The 15,788-nt window shown below is 35.8% G+C and overlaps 1 non-coding gene across 1 annotated transcript; it reads right to left on the bottom strand.

Moving 5' to 3' along the window:
• Positions 1 to 15,023: 15,023 nt before the first annotated feature.
• mir184-2 (microRNA 184-2) lies at positions 15,024 to 15,121 on the bottom strand. Its single transcript, NR_107096.1, has one exon. It is a non-coding gene; the product is annotated as a microRNA 184-2 (primary transcript).
• Positions 15,122 to 15,788: the final 667 nt, after the last annotated feature.

The following is a 15,788-nucleotide window of genomic DNA, read 5'->3' as shown; positions in this document are numbered from 1 at the left end:
GGTTCTCCCAACTTTTGTGTAGAATCACTGAAGTTTGGCTAAAAAATGAAAGACAGTGGTCCAGCTGGCTCTTCTTCAGAACAAAATCTAATGTAGAAAGGCACTCTCTCTTGGTTTGTAAACCTCATGGAGGTAAACCCCTCTCTCCATTTGATCAGTCTCCATTTGCATGTCTCTCAGCAGAAAACAACTGAAATCAACTAATCAATAATAACTATCTGAAGTCTTTTGTGTTCAGGATTCCCGAACCTCTACTTCTTCTAGGCTGTATCTCTACTGGCATGTGTCCCAATGAGTTGGAGACACTCAAGTTCTGCTGGCAGGCTGTTCATGACACAAATGTGTCAGGTTCTCGTTGTGGTGACTCATCTCAACTCTCGTTTAGCCTCCTCCTCGTGTGAAGTTTTGAGAAATGTGACCAAATTTATTTTCTTAATATTTATGTCAGCAAGTTTGTTTCCATTAAAAAAGGATTTTTAACCACATCTGCTATAAATGCTTCAATATAAAATACATTTTTTTTTGTAAACTATTGCCCAGTTAAAGATTATCTCTGTGTTTCTCCTCTCTATTCAGGGGGATGCACCACAGCTCCAAACTGAGGGGAACCCTGGTTTCATTAAGACTGATCAAAGGGCTCCTTTTGTATTTTATTGTCTACATGTTTCTCAACAAAAACAGCTTCAAAGCGTAATCTGCAGCAGCTGCGAAATCAGCAACAAATATGATGCATGCAGACGGACACGGAGCTGTGCGTCCTTTTGAGGCGACGCACCACATCACTGAACGAGAAGATTGGTCATTTATTTAGACTTCATGTATTGCTCTCACTTTGATTCAAAATGTCTGCCCAAACATGCACACAGCAACATTTGATGGTTGGTAACAGTTTGTATTTGCATAATTATGCCTGGCATACCCTTTTGGAGATGCAGACTGTTGTTGAGTACACACAGCCGGCTGTGTTTGTCTTTTTCATCCCAAATTAACGAATAGATCTCTTAGAAGTAGATTGGTCGCTTCTAAATCAAAAAGTTTAAAGCACAACTCCACAAGCATTTAAAAACATGTTGGCAAAAAGAAAAAGTTTTTTTTGTCACATACCTATAGCCCCATTATTTGGTAAAATTTGAGGTATTTGAATCAGCACAAGAAAAATTGAAAATAAGAAAAAACAGTACTTTAAATGGATGCTGACCCAACAGCTGTCAGATGCATTATGATTTCACCTCCATGAGTCGAGGACGGGCAGTGAATAAAGGTGAGATAAAACTCATACCTGCGTAAACAGCTCTCTGACCCGTTCTTCAATAACATTGTGCTTCTCATGTCAGCTACCCATCAAGTGTGACACCAAGTTACTGGACCTCCTGAGCTTGCTCAATAATCTGACTTTTAAGGTATAGATAGAGCTGAGTTTAACTATTAGTTATATGTATATATTTAAAGATATTACTTTTTGGTTTATCCAAAATTCCACACACGTTTATTTTTACAAATCCAGTGCACACTATGGTTTGATTCGTAATTCATTTTTATGAATGATGTAAAATAGATAAGGAACAACAATAGATGAGTTATTCTCATTATAAGGTTTTGAAAGTTTTTCCACCAAAAGAGTTTTTGGGTTGTGGTCGAAGCAGACATTTTGATAAAAGCAGGAAAAGCCCTTCTACTAAATCTACTGGGATGATTATGGGTAGGGCAGAAAACATGGATATACTGTGAGTTTTTAAGGACATTTTGGTTCATGCTAATGAGATAAAGCTCTCGAAAATGTGTTTATCAAAAATGACACCAATGGTTATACAGGGTTAAGATATTTTCACTAAAACAAGAACAAACTGCTATTCAGGTTTTGGTTATTACAGTTTTTTTTGTTTGTCATTCAACTGTGCAATAATCTACTGTCGTTTCCTGAACTTTAAAAGCTCAGTCGTCTGCTTTCTGATATGCACAATTCTCTCATCACTTTGGTCTTTCATCATAAATCTGTCCCTGCTGTAACAGCAGAAACCAACTGAAGTTCCTGGAATATTCCTGTGGGCTGCCACAGTGTGGCATCATTTAGAATCCATTGATCTTTCGTTGATCCATCAACAGCCTGTTTAATGCCTGAACACCTCAACTGAGCTATGAGGTGATCATCTGACTCATAGTCACAAACTGTGCTTTTATGCACACAGTAAGTTTGAAGAAAAAAGCAGAAAAATAATAAACTTCTTTAAGAAAGTTACAAAGAGTTAAGATGTGAAAACTAAACCAACATAACTTTTATACCTCTAAGTTGTGCGTGAACAAGATGGAAGAATGTATGTATTTTTAGGAATGATTTATGTGATCCTCAACCAGGACAGCTGACTGGAGAGAGTCCGAACCACGAGGGAGCCGTGAACAGAACTGAATGGGGTCACTTGAAAGAAAGAAAAAAATCCCACCAGCTGCCTCGTTAGCTCTAAGGTGCAGACACAAGAAAACAATTATTCACAGTTCCTGTATTTACATTTTTACACACATATTTTTGTCTTGTACATAATAATTAGAATATCATCCATCTTTGAACATTACACATGCATAATGTTGCCATATTTCTAAGGCAGGAGTCTTAACCCCACAACACAAAAAGCTCTCGTGTTGCCTAAATCTGGCAAATGCAGTAGACACAAGCACGCTGTATCTTCATTTAAAATTTAACCAGTAATTTTCTCTAAATTCTTTTTTACTTGTGTCACGACTTGGCAACTATCTCAGAAACATCACTTAGTAGTTTGTTCTGAGCGTGGCAAAAAAGCTGAAAGCATTGTAATTGCAGTTATGAAACACACAAAAGAGACAAACAGCTGTATTATAATTATCAAGGAGCTTGACAAAAATACTGTATAATTACTCAGTCATTTGAAAACAGAGTCTTTACTCCAGGAAACACAGTTTGGTTAAATCTATAGTTATTTTTTGTGGTAGGTCAGGCAAGAAGTTTGAAGAAACATGTGTATTTCATTGATTTGTTGGAGAAAAAGTAACTAAAACTCTCTCGCATGGACTTAGCCAAATTTGCAGACATGATCTGATGAGTCAGAGATAAAAAAATAAAAAAAACAATTCACTGTGAGAAACTAAAATTTATCAAAAAGATGAAAGAGGATAAAACTTTTTTAACCTCTTGGCATGTTTATTAGGAATAAAATAAGTTAACAGCTCTTCTTGGCAAACATCTCCCAACAGTCACTCTCACTAACCAGGGGTCAGGAACCATAGGCTCCAGAGCAATATTTACCCTCCAAAACTGAAATGTTTTTTATTTTAAAAAGTAATGTATTTTTTAGACTTTAAGGTGAATCAAGCAAAAAAAAAGACTTGGATAAACTGAACTTTATTCAACTCATTTACAAACAGGTGAAGTAGCACGTGTCACTCTGCAAGGCTCCTGACCATGATAGCCATAATGCTACACAATCCATCACGAGGTTCAGAGTTTAGCAGAGTACAAAAACAAATAGACAAAGCACTGTGTACCATAGGAAATCAATCTGAGTTTAGTAGGCTCAACATATATGGAGCATATATAACATTATAAAGCATCAGTTAGTTAGGTTTACCAATGTATTGCTGAGATGCACCAACAACAGTAAAATAAGCTATGTACAGTTTTTTTTTTTTGAAACACTACCTACAATTACATCTGCTACGTTTAGAGGATTCTATGTGGTACAGGCTGTCAAAAGTTATAAACTATGTTATGTTTTATTTATGCCCCAAAATAGTCTATTTATATTTATTATAACAGTAACAATAACCTAAATACAAGGAAATATCTTCTGTTTTTAAGAGGTGAAGTCAGACCTCTACTAGGTTGTGGTCAGTAGTGAGAAATTTAACTGAACGGTTCTTTGAGTGTTGAAGGTTGCAAACCACTGCACTAAATGTTCCCCTGAACTCCAAAATTTCACTCATAGTGAAGAACAACAAACATTACATTAAAGCTGGCAATGACCACATTTTGAACTTGATTGTTTTTAGCAAAAATCATTTTACAATTACTGTACGAGAGAGAAAATGGAAATTCCTAAAAAAAGTAATGTCTCTAAAGTAGGAAAACTTTTACAGAGTTGCCATGGTCTTAGATTCTTAGATGCAGTATGACAAATGAATGTCATCCAAAATGTAAAAAAGGTAAGACACGGTCCATACCATAATACCATACTAAAGGACACATAAACCATTAGAATCTTTCCAAGTTTTTAAACCTATGGTCTCATTTTGATTAGTATTATAGAGATTGGCAGCTCTTGCTTAAATAGAAGCCTGGGCAAATCATCCACAAGTTAAGCCCTCGCCCCCAAAACAAATGCCCTTGCTCTCCTGTGAAAATATTGATTTCCTCAGGAAATACAAAGTTTCCTCAGATAAGTAAATTGTCCTCTCTTTTAGTCCTTTGCAAACTGCAAGCTTTGTCCAGTAGAAACTGGACAACAGATTTGTTTTGAGTGTGTTTCTGTGTGTGACTAATCCAAAGTTTGCACACAAGAGGTCAGGGCACAATAACACCTGAAAAATCTTGCTCATAACCATATCCTGAACCGATTATGTTGTTGACCAACCTCACCACTTTTTAATTCTGAGAGCAAGAACAGTTAAACTGAGTAATAAGGTGACATTTGATATGACGACAAAAAAAGATTGATTATGCATTAATGTTATAATTCAGATTTTCTTTACTTTTTTATAATTACATGCTGCCCTGGGCAAATGCCCTCTTAGCCCATGCATTAAATCCCCAATGGTAATATTCACCACTAATGTTGGAGTTAGAACAAGCACATACTATGAATTTAGAAATCTAAATGTTTTTTAACACCTCACCTATTTTTACTGGATCCTGTATTGTGATAGAACATATTTTCCTTTTTTTATTACTCCAGAATCCCCAAAAAATCCAGAAATGATGGACAAATGCATGCAATCAACCAGTTTTTGAGCAATGTTCATTCTAACTTGTACAAAGTAATACTTTCACATAGTAATGTATCAAGCTTTAATTCTCCATTCTCCAGCTAGTTTTGTCTTCATTGATTGATAAAATCTTCCATCCGTCTGTTTTGCTGTTTATTTATCAACGAAAAAATATGCCTCAGTCTTGTGTTTAAATATGCACACCACATCAGATGTTCAATGACTCAGCACTTCCAACTGATAAGTAACCTTTCCGGTAAAACTGACTCACGGCCGCACAGAACTTCAAGACACATGCTACACCAGCTACACCAGCTGAAAAGTTTGTAAAAACTACCTAATATAAATACTGTTTAAACAGTCATGGAGTCAGCTGTTCATTTTTCTGCTTTGGGAGTTTGACCTAACGATCACGTCAGACGGCATCAGGTGCGTTCCCTGTGCACATCAACACTTTCAATGGAGGAAGCTTCTCTATCAAATTGTATGTGACAGTTCTTGTTGTGCTGGCAGAGTATTTGTTTGTGAGCCTTGGATTTTGGATTTAGCTCTTGTTTTATGGTCACCTCATCCACACAAAGTCACAAATCATTTCATACAGAGTGCTATGCAATCCAGGCAAAAATGGCCAGGAGAGGTCACAAAAGAGAGTTCTTGGTACTTTCTATGGGAAGATTCAACATCATGTTTTGCCTTTTAAGTAAACACGGTTGTCACTGTTAATTATACTTTGCTGATGCATGGCAGGACCTTCTTTGGCTTTGGAAGGTTTGGTGATATATTTTCAGATAAATGGTATAGACTACAGTTCTATGTGAGATAAGTCAGATCTGAAAAGAATTGTTGCATAAAATTTAAACTCTTAAGCTATATACACACCAGGCATTTGGTGCATGTTCAAGAACACTTGTTCAGCCCATGGTGTTCACATTGGAGCAACATGGAGGGGCTTCTTCTTTTTCTACCGTTTACTAGCGCACCTACAGGTGGAAGAGGCTTTGTGTGAAATGTCAAAGCAATTCAAATCTAATGAATTGGGCGCGAAACTGAAGCAGTTTGGTTCATTTTTAGTCTCCTTGCAATGGCGGATATTGATCACCTTCATGTCATGAGAGTGGCCTTGGTTTATATTTTTTGGAATGCAATTGCACACGTTTCCAGGCTCGTCAACACGTTTGGACTCACCAGATAAACCAGCTAAAAAACTGAATATTGGTGTTTTCAAATTTGAGTTTTCGAATTTAATGGTTGGCACTCCATGAATTAAAAGGGACATTGTCCATACATTTCTACCAAATCTTAGTCCCTGATTGGCCAAAGTACAACCTGGTTTAACTGGCAACATGCGTTCAATAGCTACACGTTTTGTACATGGAGCCTGGTCGTGAAAGCTTGTTTTCAACAAGGAAGCCCAAAAGCACATTTACGTGGCTTTACATAGACTTTTCATTGGAAGTAGCCGCTTGAAGACATGGAAGGTGTATTCGTAAATTCAGAATGGGAAGGACAATGCTGCAGGCTACCCCATTTCCAGTGGACAAACTCCCCAAACGGCACAACTGACTTAAAGTGACCTCAAATGTAACTTCCTTCTATAGCCTCTGTGCATTTTAACTGTTAAAAGAGAAAAAATGTGTGATGACGATTAAATCGCTCATAATTTACAACATTGTGAACCTCATTCTTAAAAAAATATTTTTTTTAAAACCACCTTATTAGCCAGTTAATTTAATTGACAATAACGTTCTTAACAAAAAAATGTGTTTACTTTGTGATTATGATATTACGATTCAAAAAATGATTGTGGCTTAACTTTTTTGTTGCTATTTCTACTTGTTTTTGCTATTGTTTATTCTGTTTGTTTGTTCATTTTACTGTGTTCTAGTTCCAATTATCTATTTAATTAATTACACCTGGTTGGAGCTGTGGTTGTAACCACATTCTTTTGACACTTTCTATTAGTTTCCCAACTGCGATTCTGTTTAGTTGTCACATTTAGGTTTAATATTCTCCCTTTAGAGTAATTTTCAGCTTATTTCAATAAAGCTGTAGAGTTTCCCTCAGACGTTTCCTCTGGGTTTGGGTCCTCCGTGTCTGCACTTCCTGACACACAAATAGAAACACAACATGCTTTTCCCGATATAGATTTGATTCCATATTATGCAAAAAATCTTTAGACACTCACAAACTCCCCCCCCCATAACAGAGCTGTTTTGGACTCTGGTTTGCTGCAAAATAGACAATTTATTAGGGCGCACACATACAGGTGCTGCAGTGCTAGATGAGGACAAAAGAACTGGTTCATATGTTGGCCTGATTCTGTTATGCGCCAAGATCAACAATGTATTTTTAAAACTATCAATGACCAGCAAATCCTATAAAATAATGAAAAATGTAGATATATTTTGCAAACCTGGAGAAAAATTAAAGCACAGATGGATTTCAGAAGGATGTACAGCTGTTATTAAAAGAAATTCAATACATGTGTGTGATTACATGCATGTGTGTAAACATCCATGGTTGTCTGAATGGGACAAATTATAACATTTTACCTATTTTACATTTTTTGACAGACTAACAAAAAATAATAAGACTGTTATATATAGCTATGGTATTGGCCTCATGTTACCTCGGTCATTGTTCCTTGTTGTTTGCTTGCTTTTGTCCCACCGCTTTAGGTTTCTTTGAATCTAACTAAATTGTGAGAACAAACCTGGTTGAAATACATTCAAAATTCTTAAAGATGCTTTACCTTGCACAAATAATTTTTGAGCTCTGGCAGACAAAAGACATACCTCTTTGTCATATTTGGTTCTTGCTCCCATCACATCCCATTAGGTTTTAGTTTTTTTCAGCTGATTATTGTTGGTTTTCACTTTTTTACAACCCAATCCTTTTCATCTCATAGTTTGAATGTTTGTTTTGTTAAGACTCAGTTTAACCCTTGTGCTATCCTAGGCACTTTAACATTGGGAGTTGGGTCATCTAGACCCACTAGACAGTGCTCTGAACCTTTTTTCTTCAAGGATTTGTGATCTTCACTGGTGTCTATGGATTACATGAAATCTTTCCACCTTTATCCACCTTTGTCATGGTATGGAGAACACGTCAATGTAAGGGTGGGGTCATCTAAGATAGCACAAGCGTTAAGTTTCACTTAAAAATAAAATTATGTTTAGTTTTATTTAATAGATATGCTCCCCCCATCGTGCTGCTGGTTGTCGGCAGCAATCACAAGTCCTGACACCCAAAGGTCGATCATCTCAGCACCAGTAAGCATCCCGGGATCACTCATGCCTTTAAGCATTTTTTTTTTGTGTTTTGCAGTCCACAAATGAAAAGTAAGAAAGTTAGCTTAGTTAAGCTTCAGCCTGCTCTTTTTCAAACACGTTTTGTAATATTATTATTACGGGTGTTGTAGATATTGTTATTGCTATCATCTATAAGATTGTATGATTTAGATTTTATTCTGCTTATTAAAATGTTTGAAGAAATAAAAAAAAAAACTGCAGTGTTGGCTTTGGATGTGTTTTTTATGATTGTGCACCACCAACCAGACACCTATTGGATTAAATTTGGTCACCGTAGGGTGTGAAATTGGTGTGAAATCGGGAAAATTGAATAAAGCTGAAGGAAATGAAGATTAAGCCCAATAAAAATCACAGTCCTTCCTTAAACATTTCTATACCTTTTGCACATTGGTGACATTAATTCTCTTTGGAAAGTGGCCTGAATTCTCCCTGCTTTTGTTGCAGGTCTGCAGTCCTTAAATGCTGATACATCTTTCAAAGCTAACTGGAGTATGAAAAACTGCATGCTGCGACAGATATTAAGGGCAACAAATAACAGGAAGAAAGAGCAGCATAGGATCTACAGCACTGAACTGAGACTAGTCATTTGTATTAGGACGACTGAAAAAAAAGCTACAATTAAAAAAAACGTCATAATAATTGTTCATCATTAAGTAATAGACATGTTGTACTTTAGACCAAAAGAAGATGCAGCAATGTCTATTTTTATCAACTGTTAAGGTTTGTATTGCTGCTTGTTTCACAGAATGTTTCACACCCATGAGTAAAAATATAACACAAACCCTGATGTTATATTAACAGAAGGTTCTATTTAGATCTGTTTCTGTCTCCATCTGCTCGCTTTAGCTTCAGTAGTTTGAGTATTCTTGAAACACTTGTGTGTCAGGATTGTACACATTTTCATCTTTGTTTTTTCTGGGCTTTAATTAAAATCAAAGTGACAAAAAGTAATCCAGTGTTCCAAAGGAGTTAAGCAAGCACTACTGGAAGCAGGAACAGATACAAAGTGATAGACCACAACTGAGAACACAGCCAAATCACATTAATTTGCTGTACCTTATTTATTCACCAAAAACTATAAATATCATAAACTGTATTTTTGATCTTTTCTAAACAGTGTTGAAACAGTTTGAAGTTGCCACTGCATGCTAGAGACTGTAAGTACGCTAAGAACTATTGAAATTTACTTTTCAATATTTCTTGGTACATTTTGCACTTTGGATCACTCCAGTGTTTTCTCAACAGTGTAGTGTGAAAGGAGACAAAACCAAATAAAAGTGTTTTATTTTATTTTATGATCAATCAAGCCAGGAAAACTAGAAAAACAATTGTTTAAAAAAAACATTCTAAAACAAAGAATCTGCTTTTCTGACTGGAAAAAATGTGTAGATTGTCTACTTTAAACTGTAAATATATCTTTGCCACTGAATGTGAAACAACTGTATCTGCAATTATTTTATTAATAATTACTTCTGTTTTGGTTCAGACGTGACCTTTTATTTTATTTTTACACATGTTCTTATTTTTTTGGTAATGCACTTATTAAGTGACCTTTGCAATTTTGTCCTTTAAAATTTTTTGTTTTTAATGTGTTCTTTTAAGATTAACCTCACACCTCATTTTAGCTTATTATTTAAATTATCATTGAAGTCCTGCTTCCTCTTTCTGGGATAAAATGTAAGAATTTCACTATTTTCCAAATTAAACGCATGAATTTTATGTATTTCTAATAATTCTGAGTGATAAGCACATCGTAAAGTTTTCTCCCCCTGTTTGACTAAGTGTGCAGTCCCATTGGACTTGTTTTCTTTTACTAAAATTAGCATTAGGTCTGATAATTCTGCTTGTGAGAAATCTCAGATAGTAATGGCTCAGGCTTTTTCCCTTTTTGTTCAGTGTCTTCTTTGCAATATGCTTTTGCTGGTGGTGCAGATGTGCACCAGCAGGCTATCTTCCTTTCTACGACTTTATGGTTGGTATTGAGACTGTGGCGGTTTTCTTTTTTGTCTACGCACATTATTTCAAAAAGCTGAAAACACTTGTTAGCTGTTGTGTTTGGATATAGAATGAAATGCGCCTTTTAGATAACCTCTGCTTTGCTGAAGTTGTTAAAATCCTGTTGGGTTTTTTTCTCTGATTGAATCTACTTTTATGTTGTTGAAGAAAGTTATTTAATGTTCAAACAAATAGATTTACTATGTTGTTATGCAGATGAACAGAGAAGTTGATTAGTAGGAAGTACCGGTAAGTCATTCAAGAAGTAAAAATGTTACTGCCTGGAAGGAGATCTCCTTTGGTTCTTTCTATTGGGTTTTGTGGGATTTATTTGAATTTTCTTGGAAATCATGAAAATCTAGCAAGTAATAAAGACCAATAGTCTGGCATTGTTTCCGTTTTCTTTTCCTTTTTGTGTTGAAGACCAAAAAGTTAAAGCTACAAGGAAATGCTATTTTTTGTGCCCTTTTTTTGCTGCTGCTTTGATTTTTTTTTTTTTTTTTTTTTTTTGCTTCAGTAAATGAGAACACGCCACAACATTTTTTATTTTGCTGCAAAAGTCAAAGCTCATATTTAAATGTACGGGAATCTGTGTTGTCAAGTAGAGAATGTTGTTTCCGTTTTGCACAAGTGTGGGGTAAAAACAAAATTTTTTCTCTGTAATTTAAGAAATTCATGTAAAATTCTCAAGTCTGGCTTACTGCTTTCTCCACACAATAGATGTGACATGCTCTCTCTTTGCCTTCATTTTCAGAACAATCAGTTCTGCCTGTAAGTGCCACCGAGCTGCGTCGCCACGTCTACCAGCATAACTGCTGATCTCTGCATGAAGCACAGCCACATAGAACAGGGGCATTATGATGGAATTCCACTCTGTCAGTCATTCCTCCTTCTGTTGTGCACAGATGATGCAGCCGAGACGGCTCTTATGGCACAGCATCTGAGGCGGTTGATGCCTTCGTAAACACGGCGCACGGTAACAGATGGAGCTTCAAGCACTGATGGGTGGTCTGCTGTTAGTTTAAGATAATGGGACTGTGTAACCCTTTTGCTCTTAGGTGCTGCTCATCTTTTCCTCTCTTTTTAGAACTGTGAGCAAGCAGCCCATTTACCATCTTTTGAATGTCTTGGACGTAATTATTTTTCTGTGAGTGCTGTAAATTTTACTCTGTAGGAGTGACCTGTCTGCAAAAAATGACACTCTATGTCAGTTTGTGCTCTGAGTTAACTGAAAGACTGAGAGTGAAAAATTAAATGCATATGCAGGGCTAAATGCATAAAAGAACTATAGCTAAACGTATGGAGATAAGCAGTTTCTACTTTGCTCTCCCTCCATGCACCCATCTTCTTTCACCTCTGTCTTTTTTATTGTGTCGTCATGGTGATGGTTTTTCGTGTTGAGTCTAATTAAAGAGAGAGCTTTAGATGTATTGACTATTTCAGCTCACAGAAATCCTCTTTTCCAATACCTTTCCTCGTGTCGTCATCAAAAGGGTAACCTTTAATTAGACGGATGCGCATGCAGCTACACCAACCGGAGCCCATGTGGTGAGAAACAAACGCCATCGCAAACACAGAAGGCTGGCACAAACTTTTATTTATCTCTTTACATTTGTTGTGCTTTTCAGGGAAAACTGCTGTGGAAGAAGAAAAAAAAGAAAGAAAACACTGTTGCTGATATACACACACAACAGACATCAGTAATGAGTTGGACTAAACCATCACATGTTTGGAAGTATTAAAAATGACAAGTTTATCCTATAGTATTTAAAGTGAAGTTTATTAACTACATTGTTTCCATAGAAACCAGAAAAAGGATAGGATTAGGCAAACCTTCTCAGTTTCAATATGGCTTCTCACCTCATGTTTTCCATGGCTCACATTGAGCAACATTATGCAACACAAGAATGTTAATCAGGACTGTGGCATTTAGGCAAAGCACCACCTTTTTCAATCCTATATATTTTTATAATGCCTTAGCCAACCTCTTTGCTAAAATATTGGGTGTCACTGTAGTGGCTCAACACATCAAAAAGAGCTTAAAGATGGAAGAAAGGTTAATGAAAACACACACAAAAAACAGCTATTGTTGTGCAAATCACAAATCTCCAAACTAAGAGACTGTGTATAATGGCTTTATGATGGCAGCCAAGCTGACAGAAAATAAAGACATCAAAGTCTCAAACATAATGTGCTTGTCTTTGTTCTGCAGGAAAGGTGCTTTAATCTACTCAAGCCCATCGCAATGCAAATTCACCAGAAACAGCTCTGTAATTTCACATTACGCATACATTTGAAGGGCTGTTGAGAGCAAAAAAATCAATAAGTTGTGTTTTATTCCAGTTAGTTTTGCCTGTTGAAATGTCAAAACGCCAGAAAAAAAGCTGATAAATTCTCATTCTAGACTAAAAAGGATGTTAATTGTCACACAATCATAATTACAAAGCCCCCCACCCCCCACACACACACATCGTGTAGGTTATCTTTTAGCAGCAGGAGCTGATGGTACACATCTGACCTAATCAGTCAGTTTGACTGGAATAACTTCCCTCCATGTGATTCTATTAGATCCAGAGAGGGCATTGATATTTTTAACGTGTTAACTCCACCTGCAGTCCCAACTCAAAAGCTGCTCCACTAAAGTAATAGAACAATACCCCCTTGTGTTGTCGAACAAAACTGCACTTGTCTTAAAAAACCTCATTCCCTTATTTGATTGTCTAGACTCTATGTGTTACAATATTGTTGTTATTTGTAAATGTCATAAGATAAACACATTATTATTGTTGCAGCATGTTTTTGCTCTAAGGTCTTGAGGATATTAAAACGGCACCACATCATATAAACCCTGAAATGAACAGTTTTTATCATTTCAGAATGATATTCCAGTGATTGAAACGCTCCATGTTCAGGAATCAAGAAGATGAAAAGCACCCGGATGTTCCGATCAAATGCTCTTGAATAACGGCTCATCAGCAGGTGTGAGCAGAAAGGAGCTGCCTTCTCTGTTCTCATCAAAGCAAGGCGTCCCAGCTAAAGTATGCAAAGCTGCAAGTGTGCAGACCACAAGATAAGACAGGCTGATAAATATTTCTGCACAAACAGCTAACTGCTGCTGTGGAAAATAGAAGATTCAGGCTGGTTTCTACATCGACAGGTACTGAGCACCTTGAAGGTGACCAGGCTCTTTTTGGCAATAATGGGTTTGCAAATATTGAACCACGTAACACGACATTTCAAGAAAATCTAGAGTTGGCAAGCTAAAGTGTGTGAATAATTGGAATTATTGAGCTGAGATGAATCATAAGAACAGTAGTGCACTAGCTTTTAAAGAAAACTATTTTTATTTCCTCTGTCTCTTGTCAATTTGGGCTCAATAATGCTCTATTTTTACGAATAGAGCAAAAGTAAAAGTCAAGATTTTATTGTGAAAGTAAAATAAAAATGTCTTTTTACCTGCTACTGCAGCTCACATTCTAGATTTTACTTCACTTCATGACGGATAAAACATCTAAAATCTGCTGGTACGTATACATTTAAAGTATTATGCTTTATTGAAACATTTACATTAATACAATTTTTTATATTTTCTGGACAAAAAACTTTAAGCTTTTCATTGGAACATTAGAAAACATAAAATAAGTTTTCTGTTGAAGTAAAGATTGATTTATTAAATCTTTTTGTGGATCAAAAAACTTTTTAAAAAGTTTAGCAAATGTGTAGAAACATATGGATTTTTTTTTCAGTGTTTGACAAATCCTTGATCATAAAACACTTTCAGGAAGAAAACAAAGTTCTTCAGCATCAATAGATTAGCTTAGAAGTAACATGATTCTGAACAATCATAAATACACAATAACGATGTAATGTTTAGCAGTACAAGGTTTGTAAAGAAGACATTTTTGTAAAACACTTGGATGTTCATGTTTTTTTCTTCTTTCTCCTATTTTCATAGTTTTTTATTGATGGAACAATTAGTTCCACAATATCCCTGTCAATTGTGTCTACACTCAAACCCACTGAATTGACATTTAGAAACAACAAAAATGAAAGAAACACAAAGAAAGATATTTTTTGTTTATCTTTATTGTAGAACAAATGTAATACAACCTTGTCCGGTTAATTCTTTCTTTCCTGTTCTGAGTTTGTTGTATTAGAAGCACAACATAGAATGGAATGCCAGCAGGCAACATGTTGCTTGTTTTAGGTAAAAACAAGTACAATACAAAACGTTTTTAATCTCCCTTTTGTGGTGGATTTTTAAGAGAAACAACCCTTCATAAATCATCGATTTAAGTAAAACAACTAGAAAATGAAAAAAAAAAACGTCTGATATACTGGGTGGTTTGACAATATGCCACCACAAATATGCATTTAAAATGCAAGTTAAATAAATATAATTATCAGTTACAACTAAATAGAAAAAGAATTGCATTTTTTGGGCCGTTTTGTAGCTCAAGTTTTAGTAAATTGTAGATTATTTAGGTCTTTAAATTATGAATATATTTTTAAATATTTAGTACATTTTAGAAAAACATATTTGGTCTGAAAGTAACCAATTTAAAAGGTTCTATAAAGCAAAAAAAAAAAAAAAGATCTTAGTTAAAATCTACAAAGTGAGCAAGGCTAAATGTAGCAAACTAAGATTTGTACATTTGAACAAAGAGATTTTGGCGTAACGACCTGTTCTTACCGAAGACCCCGTTAGTTAAAATGATCAATTTTTTCCCCCAGTGGCAGCATATTGTGTCCAGTTACCAGTGATGGAAAGTGCCAGGCACATACCCTTATCAGTTCTCCGTCCAACAAACGTTTGTCAGATAGCTGGGCTGGAAAAGTGATAAGGAGATGTGCTTGACAACATTGTAACAACAATTGTCTAACAAGGCAAGGATTTGTGAGCCAAACCAATTGAAGCTGACCTCTGAAGACTGAAAAGGTTGTTAGTTCCTCATCTGAAGCGGTGCGCCATTTGTTCCGAGGGTTTTGTCCTCTAAAAGGTCGGCTCAGTCGTAATCTGCATCCGACGGGCAAACTAACTTTAGGGACACATCCCACAGTTTTATGGCACTGGGGCCCCACCTCATTCCTTTACTGTCCTTCATCTGACTGCCTCAAAATGAATGAACGCTCTTCTTCCTTCAGCTTCCTGAAGGAAGTGTCAGTAAAATGTAATTGATTTAAATTAAAGTCAAGTCAAAGTTTGACATTATTTAGTCATGTTTTTTTTTATGCTGCTGCTCATAATCCTAAACTTATAAATGAAAAAATCTTAACTGACTTCTTTAATTCCACCTTCCTATTGTTTTATATTACTTTTAAAGCCAAATTCACTTCTAATCATTCCTGTTGAATGGCTGGGCTTGTCTCAGCATTGTTTTGATCAACTAGCATCTATAGAACTAATTTTGTTTCTTTGGCATCGCTGTAACTAATGTATGACTGTGCCTTTACACAAGCTGACTAAAAACTAAATAAAATCTTCTCTCTTTAGCACGTTAGTGATTTGAGAAAGAGTGAAGATCTCTGGAT

The sequence above is a fragment of the Oryzias latipes genome, chromosome 6 (assembly GCF_002234675.1).
Source record: "Oryzias latipes chromosome 6, ASM223467v1".
NCBI classification, from domain to species: domain Eukaryota; kingdom Metazoa; phylum Chordata; class Actinopteri; order Beloniformes; family Adrianichthyidae; genus Oryzias; species Oryzias latipes.
The sequence above is the reverse complement of the archived record's forward strand: the minus strand, read 5'-3'. Positions and strand labels throughout refer to the sequence as shown.